Source organism: Sylvia atricapilla, chromosome 2, assembly GCF_009819655.1.
Source record: "Sylvia atricapilla isolate bSylAtr1 chromosome 2, bSylAtr1.pri, whole genome shotgun sequence".
Taxonomy (NCBI): domain Eukaryota; kingdom Metazoa; phylum Chordata; class Aves; order Passeriformes; family Sylviidae; genus Sylvia; species Sylvia atricapilla.
The window spans coordinates 39,093,312-39,109,751 of NC_089141.1; the positions used below are offsets into that span (position 1 = coordinate 39,093,312).

Genomic DNA, 16,440 nt, shown 5'->3' on the forward strand with positions numbered 1-16,440 from the left:
ATAAGACATAATGTTTATTCTTGTCTGTCTTGAATCCAGATTCTGTTACGAACTTCCAGAAAAGGGCCTCTTTAGGTTTTTGTGTTAATCTTTATGCACATCATATCAGCTATGGTGATGCTCAACAAATATAACAATCCTTAATCTAAAATTTAGAGAGCTAATCAACTGCAGTCCTCAAGAAGTGAGTTTAAAAAGTGTACAGAATTTCATTTTTTAAATTGTGTTTTGAGATATTTGCTTCAAAAAACACACGCCCCCCCCAATCCCTCTTGTGTATACTCCTGTAGGTATGTGATCATAATCTTCTGTTTGTGGAATTTTCATTGTGCTGTTTTTTAGAAGCACAGGTCCCACTGAATGGAGTAGCCTGAAACATGGTGTGAGATGGTCTGCTTTGGGGTCTAACTGCAAATGTTAGTCTTCTGGTCCAAACATGTGGTTCATCAGTGGGGCACAGAGGAAATAGTATAGGAAAATGTGTATAATTCTTTGGTTTCGATGGAGGTTTGGGGGGTCATTCTTGTGTGTTTTGATTTTTTTTTTAGTAAATAAACCCATGCATTAGTATGTAGCTTAATATGAACTTCACATACAGCAAAAAGAAAAAAGGGGAAAATGAGTTATTAGTGAGCCATACGGAGAAAAAAAATTCAAAAGCAGTCATGTTTGTCTGGTTTGTAGACTTCAAGTTTTATTGCAGCCATCTGTGTAGAGTTACCACCATTCATCTTCACAGAAACTGGACTAGGGTGACACAGTGACTCTTCCAATCTCATCAATTCACATATTAGTTACTTAGGACTGGCAATTAAAAATAAAAGGACAATCCAGAAAAAAAGGCATACTTTAATGCTTGATAAGTATTATGCTTTGCTGTGATCCAGTATGTGTTCTGTAGCTAATTCATTGCGATGTGAGCTTGGTTTTATTTTAACAATATGCATAAACTTGGCTTTGCTGCAGTTACAGATTTGATGTGTGAACTAAATTCAGCTGAAATCAGCAAGGGGTGTGTGGTGATTTTGTGGTTGGATTGTTTTTTTTCTTTTGGTTTGGTTTGTGGTTTTGAGGGGTTTGGTTGGATTGGTTTTTTTCTTAAAAAATTTGAACACTGAATTGAGCTGTTAGCTCACATGATATGTGAGACATGTCAAAGATGATGTGCTAATAAAGCTGAAATAAAACTGTGTTGCCCTTGTATAGAATCTTTTGTTCCTTGTGATTTATCAGATTTATCCAAAACTTCTGGCTTAACTGGGAGATCTGAAATAGTGTGGGTTTTTGGAGGAGTACTGGGAGGAAGACAACTTGGATTTTTGTCACTGCATGTAAGTGTTGATTTTTGAGCCTACAGGTGCTCAACCGAATTTCATCCTGTTCAAGCCATTAACAGGATCTAAAATCTGCACAAAATGAATAGTGTTACTGTAGTTCACTTTCATTGAGGGAACAAAAGATTAATTTTAATTTTTTAACAGTGTAAATTTTGTGCACCTGGTATTAGAAAGTTACTGTAAAAAGAAATGTATTGAGTTGAATTAATGACTGATTTACAAGTATCTTTTGATCCTGGAATCATTTAAGTTGGAAAGGACTTCTAAGGTCATGGAGCCCAACTGCTAACCTGACACCACTGTGTTCACCATCTCAAAGTGCTGTGTGTACATGTCTTTTAAATACCTCTGGGGATGGTGACTCTGCCACTTCCCTGGACAGCCTATTTGAATGCGTGACAGCCCTTTCAGTGAATAAATTTTTCCTAATACCCAACATAAACCTCTGTGGCACAACTTGAGGCTATTTTGTCTTGTCCTGTCACTTGTTACCTGGGAGAAGAGACTGACCCCACCTGGCTACACCCTCCTTTCAGGCAACTGTAGAGAGTGATAAGCTCCTCCCTGAGCGGCCTTTTCTCCTGGCTAACCACAGCTTCCTCAGCCACTCCTCACAGGATTCCTGTTCAAGATCCTTCCCCAGCTCCGCTGCCCTTCTCTGGACACGCTCCAGCCCCTCAATGTCTTTCTTGCAGGGAGGGGCCCAGAACTGACCACAGGATTTGAGGTGTGGCCACTCCATGGCTGATCCAGGCCGGGATGCCATCGGCCTTCTTGGCCACCTGGGCACACCTGGATCATGTCCAGCTGCTGCTGACCAGCACGCCCAGGGCCTTTTGCACTGAGCAGCTTCCTAGCCACTGCCCCCAGCCTGTAGCACTGCCTGGGGTTATGTGAGGCAGGACCCAGCACTTGGCCTTGTGAAGTTCTTACAGCTGGCCTTGACCAACTGAATCATCAGTCCAGCCTTTCCAGATTGCCCTGCAGAGCCACCAGGAGATTAACTCCCACCCAGCTAGGTATCATCTGTGAACCTGCTCAGTGGACACTTGATCTTCTAATCCACATCATCAGAAAAGACATTAAACAGGACTGACCCAAATACTGAACCATTGGGAACCCCACTTGTGACTGGGTGCCAACTGTGTGTGACTCCATTCATAGCTCCTCTCTGGACTCAGACATCTCGGCAGTTAAATTAAAGTTTTAATGCAGTGAACGATGTGCCCCTCCAAGCCACTAGCAGACTGTTTATCCAGGGGAATGCTGTGTGAAATGATGCCAAAGGCTTTACTGAAGTCCAGGTAGATGAAATCCACAGCTTTTCTGTCATCCACTGAGTGGGTCACTTGATCACGTAAAACGATCAGGTTGGTCAAGCAGGCCATGCCTTTCATAAACCTGTGCTCACTGGGCCTGATTCCCTTGTTGTCCTGCATGTGCTGAGTGTTGGCACTCAAGATGATCTGTTCCATGACCTTCCCAACACTAAGATTAGGCTGACAAGCCTGTACTCCCATAGCTTCTCTGTCTCTTCTCATATATGGGGATCGCATTTTCTGACCTTTTATCAGCTAGGACCTCACTAATTCGCAGGGCTGCTGGTAAATGATGGAAACTGGCTTGGTGAGCATTTCCACCACCTCCCTCAGGACTCTTGTTTGGATCCCATTTGACCTCATGGGCACGTGTCTTGTGTGGTGTAGCAGCTCACTGTTTCTTCTTGGATTATGGGAGTTTCATTCTGCTCCCCATCTCAGTCTTCTAGATTGGGTACTCTGAGAAAAACTGGTCTTACTATTAAGAGTAGCTGAGGCAATGAAGGCATTAAGTACCTCAGTCTTTTTATCATCCTTTGTTTATATCATGCTTCTCCCTGTTTCCAGTAAAGGATGGAGATTCTCCATAGCTTTCCTTTTGTTGCTAATGCATTCATAGAAACTTTTTTTTTTTTTGTCCTTAGCAGCAGTAATCAATTTAAGTTCTAGTTGTGCTTTGGTCCTCATTTTCTCCTTGCATAACCTATGACATCTTTGTAGTCCGCAGGAGTTGCCTGCTGCTTCTCCCAAAGATCGCAAACTCTTGTTTTTATTGTTACTTCTGGCCAGATCTGTCTATTCAGTCAGGCCAGTCTTCCTCAATAGCTTGTGTTTTTACCACGTGGGGATGGCCTGTTCCCATACCTTTCATATTTCCTTCCTGAAGAATCTCCAGCCTTCCTGCATTGCTTTGTTCTTTAGGATGGCCTCCCAAGTAACTTTCTTAATCAGGCTCCTAAACAGACTGAAATCTGCCCTCTGAAAGTCCATGGTGGCAGTTCTGCTGATGCCCCTTGTTATTTTGAGAATTGAAAACTGTAATTTTCTGAGTGCTATGACCAGGATGGCCTCTGACCACCCACCAGTACTTCTCTGCTGACAAACACCTTCCTTAGCTAGCTCCCTCACCAGCTCTGTAAGGGAAGTCTCTTTTGCAGACTCCAGGAATATCCTGGACTGTTTCCTCTCTGCTATGTTGTACTTCTAGCAGACATCTGGTAAGTCGAAGTTCCCCATAAGAGTAAGGGCCAGAGATGGTGAGACTTCTTCCAGCTGCTTACAGAATATTATCTGCCTCTTCATCCTGGCTGGGTGGTCTATAACAGACTCCCACCAGAATATCTGCATTGTTGGCACAAAGCTACTCAGTAATAATTTGATCAAAGCATGCTAAAAATAAAATGGAAGGAGAGGAAAAAAAAAACCCCACCCCAAAACCCAAACATTTACAAAAGCCAAGTGGTTCAGATCTAGAGTGAGGTATTGATAAATACTGTGAGTTGTACTAGATCAAAATGGGATATTTAATGCTGTAACTATTGTACTTAGCAGCACAACTTTTAAGTAGTCAGTCTGTTGCAACTGTGGTTGCTCCTGGTCCAGGTAAAATCAGAACAAGTATTTTCTGTTCTCAAAAGCTTTTTGTTGTAAATATACCTGTGCAAGCAAAAATCTCGTATGTTCTGAAAGTCTGTGTCAGTAGAATGAATCACAGAATGCAAGCTTTATTTAGAAGGGCAAATGCATAAAATTTGTTTGTAAGTGTATCCACACCACACTCTTGTTTCTTGGTTGGGTTTTTTTTTGTTGCTGAACATGTTGAAAGTTCTTGAAGCACACTTACCAGCAAAATTGAAAGTTTGAACAAGGTTCAAATTTTGTACAGCGCGTAATGTGAGAGAGGGTTTAGAGGGAGACTGAAATAGAAAGGAACTGAAAAATAATGCAGTATTGGCATTTCTTCATTTCTTTCTTGTATTATTAAAAAGTTGTTCAACGGGAGCAATGAAAGAGGTAATGATGTAGCTCACTCTTAAGTAGTAATTACAGTTTGAAATTACAATTGCATGCTTATACAGTACAATCTCTTATGCTTTTGAGTGACAAAGTTAGAATGCTACTGCTTTATGTCCTATAGTAAAGTTAGGCTTGATACAAAAGTCTAAGAGGAGGGATGGATTTGGATTTTTGCTGCAGTTTTTTTCTTAGAAAATACACATGGCTTTTTTGTTCGCCATAGGCTAAACAGTGTAATGAAGGACACTGAGTGTCAGACCAACAGGAATTGATGTAGGGAAACAAGAAAACAAGAAACATGTAGGTACATGTCTGCTATTAAAGGAATTTGTCATGGTTTATTCTTGGAAGAACTGATACTACGAAGAATTCAAGCCTGTACCATTGTCTGCAGATATTCTACTACACATTTAAAAGTATGAGTAGACAGTAGTATTTTATAGATTTTCTAAAATTCAATCCTTTTCTAAAATCTCTTATTCCTTATGTAAATAGTTATTGCAGTTGCAGCTCATCTCAAACATCAGAATAAAAACTGACCTTGTTCCCTGCTAACATGGCTCCTTTTTTGATTTATGACTTGTTCTTCCAGTTGACCAGCTTGGTTTAACTGTGCTGTGTAAAACTAAAGTAAACTTTGAATGCTTTAATTAACTGTCGTACTACGTGAGGATAGAGCAAATAGTTTTAGTGTATGTTTCATTACAGAAGGATGTATTCAACTCATCTGTGAACCTTTTATTCTCCCGTATGTGTAATATAATCAGATACACAGATCAAAATACATACAATTTGATTTTAAGCAGAAGTCAGACTTGTAACACAAAAGCATATTTTAAGAAATAAGTGCCATTAAAATTCTCAGCGCTCAAGGGCTGACACATCCTTGGAACAAAAAAGCATAGCACTGTTAAATATTTTGTGTAAATTCAGTCAAGGACTTTGTATAGCATGAAATTTCTCTGAAAGTAGAAATTATCAGGTGTGCCTGAGATCTAAAGGTGGTAGTTCTGATTTTGGAAATTTTTGTAGTTGAAGTAATGTCATGTGGTTTTTAATAGTCTTTACACAATAACTATACAACTTAGCCAGTGTGACAAAATCAGAAAGAAAGAAATCTCAGTTCTGAGTTATGCCTTTTTTTATGCTTTGGTTGTAAGCTGTTTTATGTTTCTAGTAGCACTGGATATGCCATTGATGGTAATGTCACCCAGGAGAGAGACAGTAATTTGATTTCCTTTTTTAATATTTCTCTGTTTTGTAATACAAGCTTTTTTGGTTTAGGGTTAATTGAAAGGGATCTACAGGTTTCTAGGGGCTGGATACTGCCTTCTTTAGTGAATGATTTGTTATTAATAGTATTAAGATTGATTACCAGAAGTCTAATATTTCAACTCTTTTTCAGTCTGCTTCTGTTTGGTGAGTCTATTTTAATTCCAAGATTATGTTTTGCTTTATTGTGAGAAACTTTGGGAAAGGAATAATGCAGTAAGGCTTCCTCCGAAAGAAGAGGGGAAGAGTCAAAAGGATAATTTCTTAAATCAATGCTTATGGCCTGCTGTTCAGAGGTAGCTGGTGGATCTCTATGGATTGGAGCAACTTGGCCATTTATAAAGAAAGCCTGTGTTTATTATTGGTTTGGATTTGATATCTGATTAAGTCCATCAGTCGCTATTTTCTGGGCAAATATGTCAGCAGTGTAAAAGAAATTGGCAGTTGAGATTGCAAAAGCTCAATGTTGTGGTAGGTTTGAGTCTAAAAGTAGTTGCATAATCACAATTTCATTTTTTTGTTTCTGTGTGTGAGTGGTTTTATGTCTGTTAAATAGAGTTCATACTAACTAACTTTATTTTTGTTACATTGAAAGCCTTGGAACTCTTTTTCCGGCTGCTTTTGCGAATCACAATCACAAAACTAGTTGGTTTGACTAGTTCATCAGATTTTAGACTAAACACAAATCCAGCCTGGCTAAAAAATTTAAGTGATGCCCTTCTAGATAGATGCACTTTACAGCTACAGCCAGGGAATTTGGAAACACTAGAGACATCTGTCACCTAGTTTGGCCTTCTTGATAAAGGCCTTGGGATGTAATCGGTCAGTTTTGCTGTCAACAATATGTGCATTTATTATTAACAAATAGGGGTCTATTTAAATGTTGACTTCCATTGAAGTCAAGCAATGACCATGCAGGAGAAACAGTTTGTGCCTGAAATGGGGACAGGACTCTGAAATGAATATTGCTTTTGAGAGATCAGACAGAATATTAGATTTGTTTTGTTAGAGAAATAAAAAAGTAATGGAAAGTAGTTGGAAATAATGTTTGTAGTTCTGTTTATAATTGTAACATTAATTCTTCCCTCTGTTGAAGGTATAAACATACTATTGCTTTTAGTGCTTGAACTTTGGAGAACCGGACCGACTAAAATACAGAGATCACTTTAATTAAGGAAAGAAAAGGCACAAAGTTTAAATATTTCATTGGAAGTGAGATTTAATATTTTAATTTCTTCTCTTGATAATGGTCAGAGAACGTGACAGATAAAAATGAGTCCCAGCAGTATGTTTCCTGACTTTACAACTCAATGTAATCTATCAAAACATCTTGTAAAGCCAATTTTAATTGGCATATGGAAATTAGTTTGAAACTTCCCACCTTCTTGTGGAGTTCAACAGTCGTGTTTTTATTAATTAGTACATTTAAATCAAACCCAATTTAGTTACTTCACAGCTGTTTGTGGTAGAAAGAGGTAGTGTGTGGATTAAATCTGAGGCCCAGTTTTCTTGACAGGGATTTCATAGTACTTCCCACCCATTACTGTGCTTATCTCAAGCTTCAGATAAATGTGTGTCTGTAGTTCCAGAACTTCAGTAAAGGCCTTTTTGCTGAAACTGTGGTTTGGAACTTCCTTTAACATAACTTTACAGATTTGAGAGATAGGTTATACATTGAATTGTAAGAAGAAAAGCTGCACTTGTACTGCTTTAACCCAGGTTTAGTGATCAGTAAATGGAGTTGAAGATCAGCATCTTATGACACTTTGGCAGTGGTTGCAACTCATTTTAAAATGTACACTAAAAGCACGTATCAACAACTTAAAAAGAAGAAAGATGTGTGTGCTGCTTCCTGAGAGTAAAACTGGGACTGAGTTCCTATATGTTACTAAGGAAATTTAGTTCTCTTGTGATTGTGCCAGTCTGATAGGCATGTAGTGTTTCTTTCTTCCTGAGGGAAGCAGAGGAAAACAAGCATACGAAGACATGTTTTAACAATGTCTTGCTCAGCATGGCAGTGGTTAACCATGTTTTGAAGTGTTCTGGGAAGCAAAGGCCTGGGCATTATCTGTGAGGCCAAATATGAGAAATTTTGAGTAAATGGTGTGGGGAAATACATGCTACATACTGAAATTATTATAAAAGTTATTATTGCCTCAGGGAACACTTCACAACAAAAGCATTAATTAAAAGCAGTATTATCTTGGCAAGACATGGAGAACAAGATCTGTTCTTATAACAGAAACGTAATTGCAGTCTTGTCAAAATATCATTAGACCCTGTGGCGATTGAAAGAGTGTCTTTCCAACATGGTTTGACTGCTTAGAGTCCATTTTTTATGCTTTAAGTAATTTAGCAGTTTTCTGTCTACATCTTTTACTTTCAGTTTTTACAGTCAGGTTGAATAATGGTGTTTTTGTGAAGATAAGAAAAACGTGAAACAAGTGGGACGAGATCCCCTTCAGCATAAAAACCCCTTCAGATTAAAGGGAATCATACATTGTTTTTGCAAAACTGTTTTATCCTCACAGTATAAACCTGATGGCTTCCTGGTATGGGGAAATTAGGAGATGCATTGTAGTGGAAAGCCATGATGGTTGTTAACTTAACCCTCCAATGTTTTAGAAGGCTGTTTTCAGCTTGAGTCAATGAAACATGAGATATGGGAGACTATCTAAAACAGGTTTTATCAGCAGTGCTTACATGTCATTCCTGCCATCATCTTATTTGAAAAACATTGCATGTATGTAAATATATCCTTTTGGAGGCTATCTTTACAGTGAAGGATTGTTGCTTAAAGAGGATGGTTGTTTTGCTTGTTGAGTGCTATCCTGTTGAGATACTAGCAACAAAAAGAGGGAGTTCAAATAGAAATCTTCATTATATTATCTATAAAAGTTTCAAAGGTAAACTGATTAAACAGCAGGTCTGTATAGAAAAATATAAGCACATCTGTACACTGATGCCTTTTAATGTTTATCTTACAGTCTCTGTATTTTGGTAGCTGTTAGGTGTGTGTAGTTGTGGTTTATAGGCATTTAGAGCATCCAGTCATGATTGACTTAAACTCAAGTGCTCTTGTCAGAGTTGCTCAGTGATGTTATGAAGACTTCAGTTCTGCTAATTGCTTACATCTGGCATTAGTTTGAGAAGGCATAGTTTAATTAATTTTTGTCTTTATTTGTTATTTTTTCCTAAAGCTACTCAAGAAATTTTGAGATTTAGTAGTGTTGTTCTCAAGGTTGTTTCTTTTCATCCGTTTCAGGCTGGGGTGGAGTCAGAAGGAATATTTTAAAATCAAAAGAGCTTAACAGATCCTAGGATATCAAAATTCAACTTTCTGAAGCTGGTTATAAAACTGAACCAATTTGCTGTTTCAAAACAATAGTAATTATATCACTTCAGTTCCTAAAATTCAGCAATTATTTTGATAGTTTGTATGCAGATATTTAAAAACTTGAGTTCCTTTTCATGGCTGAATTTCTTCGTGAAACTTGTTTACTGTGCAAAACTAAGGTAGCCTGCAATCCAGTCTGTTTGTGGCATTCAGGGTAATTTTTGTTTAAATTGGTTTTTAATTGTGAACTTGTCAGACTTTAACCTAATTAGAAATTCCCGAAACCTTACTCTTGGGAAGTAACTTGAAACAAATACTTAATAAGGTGGCTTAGTCAAAATCTAGTGTGATGTGAGAGCTGCTGCTCCATGCTGACATGAACACGCTTCCAGGCTTTTTCTTCCTAGTCCCTTTCATCTTGGATGTCTGAAATGGCAACTTTAAGAACTCTGGCTCCTATGTTCTTTAAAATACTTGGACTTTCTGATGACTCTCTTTGCATATAGATATGTGAATTTTAGTGGTAGTCAATATCATACTGTGTGTGTCTGTATGTGCATGTGTATTTTGAAGTTTTCTGATTTCAGAACTGGTGATTTGGAAACCGTAGCCTGTAGGAAGAGATTAGTCTTAACAATGCAGCATTGTCTGTTGAGTCAATTAAGCATGTAGGTTTAGCTAGCTTGGGAACAAGTTTCAGCATGTGACATTATAAATAGCACTCTCTCATAACAAATGTAAGCTTAGTAAGTGGGCCATAATTTCCCCTGCCTCTTTACTAGGGTTTTTTAGGCAACTGTACTCACAGTGAATTTCAGTCTTTCTGATGACTGTCCTGAGGTGCTAATAATCTGTGCCTAAGGGAGTGTTGGATCAACGCAAGGCTGATTTTCTCAAAGTGTTGTCCATCTTTCTGACTTTCCTGGGCACATGATTTTTATTTGGTTTTTTTCTGTTTATCCATATGTAGAAATGGAACCTTGTGGCCCAGTGGCTCAGGAATCACTGAGAGTGTTGCTGAACCTGACCCTCTTCTCAATAGCTTGAATACACCACCTAATTGTTTGCTCTAGCAAAAAGTAACAGCATTTAGAAGAAATAAGTATTTCTGTAAATTATCATAGCTGTTTCCTTACTAGAGCATCATCCTTCAAGCTAAAGTCAGCATCCTCTGAAGTAATAGTTTTAAAGAGGTGATCAGTCACTATCTGGTCACCTTCTAGATGTAAATTGATGTTAAAATCACAGCAAACTAAAGGGCTTTTTGTCTGCAGCAAGCAGCAAACAGAGGAACTGTTGTCTTTGTAGTGGATGGTGCTTTTTACATCAGGCCTGGTTTCATTGCTGCATGTGATTTTGTTTTGTCTTCTGGATTTGGACTTGGCTTTATACTAGAATCTTTTTTCCTTCTTTCACCACCCCCCTCCTGATCCTGTTGTTTTTGGTGGAGAATTAATTCAGACTGAATCTCCTTCAGCATGAACCTCAGATCTGATTTCTCTTTGCATTTATGAAAACAGGCAACAGAAATTCCAGTAGCTTTCAGTGTAGACTTCTAATTTCGGGTAATACTTGTAATGCACCTAAATGGGTTCCCCAGCTGGAAAGGTGAAGCTATGTAACCTCTTATGAAATAGTATTTTGCACTGTTAAATGCTGCCAGCTTTATCTTATCTCCTCCCTACACTTCTAGAAGTCTCAAAAACTTTTGGTAGAATGTAACAAATGTGATCCCTGTTAAAAAAAAAAAAGTCTGTTACAGTCAAAACATATAAGATTTTAGCCTTGATTTAAAGTATAACTCTCATCAGCCTTTCCAGTAGTTGTTCAACTCACATTTAAAGGACCAAGATCTGAAACTGAGTGCATTTCAGAAGGATGACATTCATCTAGTGGACAGTATAAGCTGGTGGTCTCCAACATGGGGTGTGTATAACCCAAGTGCTGTGAAAGACAGTCCAGTAGGGCAAGAAAAATGTATTTTGGACCCTTAATAAATAAAAATTAAGAAGTAAAATAGTGCTTAGTTCATCTTTAGCACATCCTTTTCTTCTTCCTGTATCTGTATATGTTTTATAATGTACCTCATGTATTACATGTATATTATTTATAAATGTACATATATTGTGGGTGCATACTCAAAATTGTTTTACTGATAAGGTTTGTGGTAAAGAAGTTTGGAGACCACTGGTCTAAGCTACCTTGTAGCAAACATTTTGGCCTGTGTATTTTTGTTGCTTTCTTTGTGCTGCTCCCCTTTCCTGTTGGAAAACCTCTGCATTCTCTTACAACTTTGTATTTAAAATATCAGGAACAAAGGGGTTTTCAATTTTTATTAGATCAGGTTTACCTCTGTGGGTGTATGTGAAGTCTGGAATTGTAGCAAAGATTGCTTTGGTTCAGTTGTTCTGGTATAGAAGTCTTGGAAGTTGCACTTTTATATTATGTCATAATTTACATTTCCAAGAAATACTGTGAACTTTTAACAACATAGTGTTAGGCTTACTGGTTTTTATAGGTTAAATGAAAAAATAAGGTCTGCTTAAGCTAAAAACCTAACTTTGGAGGTCATGCGTCGTAATTGAGGATTTAAGACATCCATGTTACTCCAGTGGAAAATGTAAAACTGAATTATTTTGATCTTCATCCCCATTTTGTATAAATTATTTTCCTTTTATGTTTTATGTCAATTTATGGGGATTTTTTGTTAATTTGGAAATTATAAGCTTATTGACCTCTTGGTTATGTCATAAGTCATAAAATTAAATGAAACTCAGGTGCAAATAAGACATTTAAGCTTTTTGCCATACATGAAGCTCTTTCCAGTTCAGATTTTAAGAACAATAGGTGTTCTAGCTGGTTTTAGTAATTTTTCTGTAACTTGCTCATAAAAAGGCAATAGGTCTGAATATATTCCTTCTGTACAGTTGCAGGATTGGTATAGGACGCTTGGTCCTACAACCAGTGCAAGGATTCTTATACTGCTTGAGTCTTGTATCAGGAATTACTCAGCATTTTCATAAAGTCTGTTTTTTGAAGGCAGTTGCTTTCCAAAACAGTCTTGGACGTCCTTTCTGTATTACAGGAGAAAGGGGCTGGTTATAGTGCATCTATTCCTTGGCCCAGTTGTGTCATTATTAAAGCATTACAGCAATCTGAACCTTTAGCATAAAAACTTACAAAACTGTAGTCCTAAACTTTAGCCTTTTCCCATGTTACAGAATTGAGTGGTGTCTTGGTCTTACTGCTGCTTACGGAGAGGGCTTTTTATTTATTAGTGTCTACTGTTGGTTTATTTACTTTCAGGTGTTTTGGATCAAAGCTTTTTCTTTCCTCTTAACTGTGGGGACTGTAAGAACACAGAAGCTGCAGTAAGCTGATGTTGCTCCACATTTTTCAGATAATATATTTAATTCCTTAGATAGGAATGGGTTAATATAATTATGAAGTAAATACTTGTCAAAAAATGTGATGACATCAGCAGAGCTCCTGGTGTGGTTTGTGTAGGTGGTGACATAAGAAAGATTATTTTTTTTTTTTTTGCCCTGTATTGCCTGAGTAACAAAAGCAGGAGAAATGCCTTAATGTTATCACGACGGCTTATACCATGGGAGGCTTCTTGTCTGCATAGCAACATCAGCTAGAAAGATAAGAATTTCTGTTCTGTACTGAGGGAGTCCAATATGTGCCTGGTAGCAAAATATCACGTTATTGACTCTTGACCTAGTTCTTTCTCCTCTGGGGTTTTATTGTCACGTAAAGTTCCAAAGTTAAGCGATGTGTTAGTGTTGCAAATGTCTCAGGTGATCTGGTGTCTGTGCTTTCTGCTGGCCATCACACTGTGTACCCAGCAATTCTATGAGAGTAGAGGAAGGTTTGGGTTTGGTAGGTGTCAGGTGTGCTGGCCTTTGTGGCCCACCCCTAAAGAGGCTTGAGAAGTTTGATAAAGCTTTTCGTCAGAATTGCTATGCCTTATTTATACCAGCAAACAAAAAAATAGCAAGTGTTGGTGATAAAAGCCCTCCTGCCGAAGAGGAGAAAAGGAATTTGGTATTGTGTTTTTGTATCGCTTTAAAAGTTTCTCCAGTAAATATTAATGATGATCAGATGCAGCTCTTTCCTACATATACTTTTTACTTTTTATTACAACATGGCTATTTGTATGGATTTCTCGTTGCATCTACATCTAAACTTGTTGAAGTCATTCTGGAGACACCATGAGGTGTCTCTACTTTCATTACATCTTTTTACAGGTGAACAAGTAACTGGGTTAAAATCCCATTTACACTTCTGTGCTTTTATATGAACTATAATATTCCTTCTTAAATTATATGGTTTACTGTTTTCAGTTCAGGATTTTGGCATTCTCAGTATTTTGTTGCTGTGTCCCAATAAAGAGGGTTTGTTTTTCTTAATGTTTTGTGGACAGAGGCAGCTGGTTAAGAGGAAGCCTGTTGATTTCACCTAGGAAGATCAAGCTGTACTGTGAGCCTCTCTTACTAGATATTGTTAAATATTGAAAGTATTTAAACAACTTGACATACCTAGTTAGTGGGGCTGTACATCTTCACTGTTCTGGAAGTACTTTTGACTCCTTGTAACATAGTGAACTCAGAACAGCTGCGGAGAAAGGTTCAGCATCAAACACACTGGCTGAATTTTAATTGGCCTCATCTGTCTAAACATATGGGTGCTGGCAGTAGAGACAGAACTTGACACCTACAGTTATATAGAGAGGAAAGAGCCTGGCTTGACTTTCAGGGTGGTAAGAAAGCTTCTTGAGCAATGGTGAAAATCAAAGTTTTATTTGGAAAGTGGTATGAAATTGTATCCCCAAAATATGAATCCTCAGAAAATTCATTCTTCAGTATACAAAATTTATACTACTTTCCACTACTTGGACCAATACTGAATCCATTTTCTAGGACTGAAGTGGCTTAGAGCTTTCAGTGTATACACTATGGGTTAAATGTTTTATGTATAGGAAATACCTGAATAATTGTGGCTACCTATGGACTGGTAGGTTTGAAAATGCGGAGTGTTTTAATCAGCCATCTAAAACACAGGGATTGTTTTGCTAGATATCTCAAGATGTCTTAATTACTGAACTTTAAGACCTGAAACTAAAAAAGTGTCTTTGTTGTGATACTACTGTGGAGCTGGATAGTGCTGCAAACCTGAATCCTGATTAGCTGGCTTCATTTTAGTCTTCATTAAGATGGTGTGATATGTGAATTCCACTTGTTTAAGTCCAGAGATGGAACAAGTAAACATCTTAAACTTTTTCCAGACCAAGGCAGACTAGTATCTATGTATTTGTATGCCAAAAGAAAGCAAACTTGGGTGGGTTTTCCTTTGAAAGTAGAGAGGCTTGCAGGCTGAAATTTTTGAGTTTTCCAGAAAGAAATCAAATGTTTTAGAATGCTGGGTTTCTAGGCTGCTCAAACAAGTAGAACTTGTGAGCATTTTAGAATGTGTCTCCATAGAAATTCTTTCCTCCCCCACCAAGTTCTTTCATATTTAGTTTCCATAACCAGTGCACTATTGTGAAGGAGGGGAAATGCAGGGTAACTGCAGGGAAGCCAGCCAATCACTCCAGCATCAGAGCAGACTCCAGGGCTTGTGGAGCTAACCTTTGTGACCTTCACAAGGGGCCTCTCCGAGGAGAGCCATTTTTCCTGCCTTGTAATGGTAAAGAAAAAACTTGGCAACTGCTTTGATCAGCAAAGCAAAAACAAGGAGAGCAAGGAGCAAATGGGCAGCTTTGTGCACAAAACTGCTAAGTCAGTACTGGCATTCTCTGTGCTAAGAACACTGTTACCACCTTACACAGAGTATGTGCACCCTATTTCTATAGGGTACTGGGATATTTGTTGCATATTTAGAAAACCCTTCAGTTCAAAAATGAGGGAATATCTTGGTTGTGACCAGTTTTGATGAAGTAAAAACATCTAATAATTTGGAATGTGAGAGTAAGGATTTTTTTTTTTTTATTTCTTGGAGGTCAAGATTTTCAAAAGGAGATTGCACAATGTTAAAAAAGTAATTCTAGCTTTGAGAAGTGATGATTTCTTGTATGCAGCTGGCATATATTTTTTACTGTAAAACCTACTAGTTTGCAGCTTTTGATGATTTTTTTCCCCATTTCTCAGTTGATGCTTATAGGGAATTTCAGATGTGTGCTTAAAGAAAGAACTGTAGTTTTGCTTTGCAAGTATGTAAAGTTTCGTTTTGGCTCGTACAGATTGAAAATCAAACCTGTCCTTAACATTGGGAAAAATTCATATCAGCTTTTAGCTTCTCCTCTCCATTGTGTTCTTTCACTGTTTTTCTACCACTGATACACAAATGCCTTTGTGTCCTTCTGTTACTGTTGGTACTCTGATAAATTGTGTCGCTCATCTCTCCTAGTTTTCTGCTCTGCAAATTGTGTTCATTCTCCCACCTGAGCTGAAGTGCTCTGTGTTCTTTCTCTGCCTGAGAGTAGGAGAGGGTTCATAATGTTTTTATTCAGTACTTCCTTCCACTCTGGGGAGAGTCTGTCTCCCAGTTTAATCTCCCAGACCAGTATATTTCTATCCAGTGGATTCAACAGTTCATTCATTTTTGGCAAGAATTCTTCCTGTAGTTTGTAGATTTGCAGATTTTGACCTCCTTCCTTGACTACTTCAGCATCTCTTCATGTAGATTGGCTCCTTGGGAGAAGTTGATATTACAAGATTGCCAGATCCCTCTGCAAGACATTTCTTCTTTTATGCTTACAGTATTCACTTTCTTTTGATGTTTCATCCTTTCCTCTGCCACTCCTTAGTTAATCACCCCTAGTACTGTGCTGAAGTGGTTCACAATGATTTTCTTTTTTTACATGACTGTAAATAAATAAGTAAATAGCAGTTACAGAGTCAGGTAAACCATGTTTTAACATCTGCCATTTTGAAGTGTAGTGCCTTCCAATGTTATGGAAGTATAGAAATTACTTCAGTGTCATTATCTCACAAAATAGCTACAGGTGTTCAGTAATTAAACAGTTTACTAGATCTTTGCACAGTTCTGGATAGGATGCAAATTAATTTTTAATGGATGTGATTTATTTTAGTGTGAACTGCTCTTCAGCAGCTTTCACCTGCAGGACATTTTTCCCTCTTAACGTATACAGTGA

General features: G+C 37.8%; 1 protein-coding gene and 1 long non-coding RNA gene across 9 annotated transcripts in view; one reads left to right on the top strand and one right to left on the bottom strand.

The window, feature by feature from the left end:
* Positions 1 to 16,440, top strand: part of YAP1 (Yes1 associated transcriptional regulator) — an 88,332-nt gene that overhangs the window by 19,267 nt on the left and 52,625 nt on the right. The gene's annotated exons all lie outside the window — the stretch shown is intronic.
* Positions 10,303 to 16,440, bottom strand: part of LOC136357581 (uncharacterized) — a 391,604-nt gene continuing 385,466 nt past the window's right edge. The window contains exon 3 of the long non-coding RNA XR_010742914.1: positions 10,303 to 10,315. This is a non-coding gene — a long non-coding RNA (uncharacterized lncRNA). The remainder of the gene's footprint in view (positions 10,316 to 16,440) is intronic.